Here is a 3,043-nt window from a genome sequence, read left to right on the forward strand (position 1 = left end):
AGATGTGTGTGTGTTCTCTGGAGATGTGTGTGTGTTCTCTAGAGATGTGTGTGTGTTCTCTGGAGATGTGTGTGTGTTCTCTGGAGATGTGTGTGTGTGTTCTCTGGAGATGTGTGTGTGTTCTCTGGAGATGTGTGTGTGTTCTCTGGAGATGTGTGTGTGTGTTCTCTGGAGATGTGTGTGTGTGTTCTCTGGAGATGTGTGTGCGCAGTGGGAGTGTTACGCCATCATATCAACTTAATCCCTAAATCCTTACGTCTAATATCAGCTCTCCAGACACACTGGGAGGAAAAGCGTGTGCGTACATGAAATTTGTGTCAGCGCCAAGCTGCGCCGCCGGCAGTCGAGTCACGCGTCAGAGAGTGTGTGTGTGTGTGTGTGTGTGTGTGTGTGTGTGTGAAGCAGACTGAGCTTCTTTAAGTGTCTATAAACATCAAAGTGGCTCAGAGACACAGGAACCTGCAGCTCTCAGTACACAACACACAGTATTTGTAGTATGTGCTTCCTATGTATACAGCCTATAGTATTATCACTAATACTGGTACACAACTTTACAACAATCAGCTGTAGGTCTCCTGCTGGCGTTTTACTCTGGAAACAAACCTACATGTTACCAGGACGTCTGCAGAAACTCAGGGAGGAAACACTGAATCAGACTTTACAGCAGAGCGTCAGAGCTGCAGCACACCGTGATTTAAAGTTCAGCGTTTCCATTGCCGCCAAATAGTTTCTCAATGTACAGACTCATCGTTAGGTCAGAAAACCTTGTTTCGTCCAACCAACAGTCCAAAAAGTTTACGATAATCTTAAAACAAGGGAAAGCAGCAAGTGCTCACATTTGAGAACCTGGAACCATCAAATATTTGGTATTTCTGCTCAAGAAAACAGTTAATCTATGATGAGGCTGCAGATTAATTTTGTGTTGGTCGACTAACCGTTTCTCTCGGTGGACTTCCCCCTTTGGATGCATCATACGTCATTAGGCCATAGAACCGGCTCCAAGTTGCAACCGGTTCCAAATTTCCAAGAATCGTAGACTCATTAAGACCCGTGCGTTTGGATTCTGCTTCTCGGTTCCTAACTTCCTGCATATCCCAGCTCCTGACTGAACTGCAGTGACCATTTTACAGCCCATCAAAGTGTCTTTTATCTGCCAGGAGCTGCTACGCTGACCTAACGTCACCTCATGTGTTCCGTCAACAAAGCGTGAAGAAGAGCGTCATTCTGGTTCCGGTCCTGGACCGTAGACTCCACAGCAAACTGCAGCAGCTGCAGTGAGGAGGTTTGGTGCGAGGGAGGAAGCAGCTCCACTGTATTTGCACGTATCTGTACCCCTCGAAATGCTCTTCTTCCTCTTCTTCTTCTTTGGCGGGTGCTGTTTACTTTCCCTCAATGTTACAGCTAGTACGTGAGATTTACGGGAAACTATTTAAAGGTTCAGTGTGTGAGATTTAGTGGCATCTAGTGGCGAGGGTTGTGTATTGCAACCATCCGTCCAGTCTACCACTGCCCCCCTAACCTTTCAAAGAGCGCAGGACAGCTACGGTGGCTGACAACAGCACAAAAGGTGTCTCTTCTGAGACAGCAGAGAGTGGCCAGTCAAGAAATGAGGTTTCTTTAGGTAGATTTATTAAGAAATTATATTTACTGAATTATTCAGTAAAACCACGTGTTATTGTGACTTGGCCACTGAGAGATAACATGGAAAATGTGAGCCAAACACTGTCACTGTTTCTGCACCACAGTCCATTATAAACCACACATTAGATAAAGTTTATGCAAACACTGAAAAGGGAAACACGTTCATTCTCTCTGTGATTATGGACCCTCGCCAAAACTTTCTTGTACTTTCTTCTACTGTAATTTTGTATTTGGAATTAAACTGAGTTTTTACTTTGAAAACTTCTGAATGACATTAAAAGAGTCTGCTGCCTGCTTGACACACCTCTGAAAGAGCCGTCAGAAAACGTGATTCCCCTAAATGTCCTCTGCCTGGAGATACTGGGGGAAATGAAAAAGCGTCTGTAGGTTGATGGATGCGGATCAAACACTGAAACAAAAACAGTGCAGCACATGCTGTGACCTGAGAAACATTCACTGCAGAATCTATTTGTTGAAGAGAGAAAAATCCTGTGGTGGGATTGAACCGTCAGCTCTTGGGTTGCAAGTCCTGCACCTCACCAACTGAGCTAACTGAACAACACACTAGTATAAATCAATAGTATGCCTTATATTCTCATCCACCATCTAATGGTTGAAAATATTGCTCCGATGCAAAACGTCTTTGCCGACCCCTGCAGTATATTACTACTACTTCTTCTAACGTACGTATTCAACGCAGTGATGAGTGTCTGCACTGCCTGAATTCTACCAGAAGTAGAAGAAGAAGAACGTAGTGATGTAGCCTGTTTGTCCGTTTTCAGCTACTGTAGAAACACGACGACGCCACGTGGCGACGTGGCGACGTCCATGGAAGGGGGTGCCCGCGGTTATGAAGATATAAATGTCTCATTCTAAAGTAATAAAAACATAGTGGTTTATTATGTAAGGTCTTTACACACCACTGAAAACATAGTTATGGATCTTATATTGCATTTCTGTCGACAGACCCTAAGAAATATTACACACTGAACCTTTAAACAGGAGGACACCGGGACAGAACGGGAGGGTGTGTGATCAGAATCAATGAAACTAAAACGATACCCAGCAAACAAAAGGTAAAGTCCTGCAGTGGCACCTTAAGTTGTGGCCCCGCCCTCCTGTAGCTCCTGTAGTTTAAACATGCTGCACGTTTCTAAATAAAGTTGTGGTTGGGGAAATACTAGGAGGGGGGGGATCAGAGAGCAAATGACAGGAAGAAACAGAGCGAACGAGGGAGAGAGTTATGACGGATTGCAGAGAGAGAGAAAGAGAGAGAGAGAGAGAGAGAGAGAGAGAGACGACGGATGATTGAGGAGAAGTCCGAATCCAGTCTGCAGAAATATACTGAACCGACCAATTACATTTAATACACGCCTGCTACACTAGCCTATACTCCCCCCCC

This window comes from Micropterus dolomieu, linkage group LG05, assembly GCF_021292245.1.
Source record: "Micropterus dolomieu isolate WLL.071019.BEF.003 ecotype Adirondacks linkage group LG05, ASM2129224v1, whole genome shotgun sequence".
NCBI classification, from domain to species: Eukaryota; Metazoa; Chordata; class Actinopteri; order Centrarchiformes; family Centrarchidae; genus Micropterus; species Micropterus dolomieu.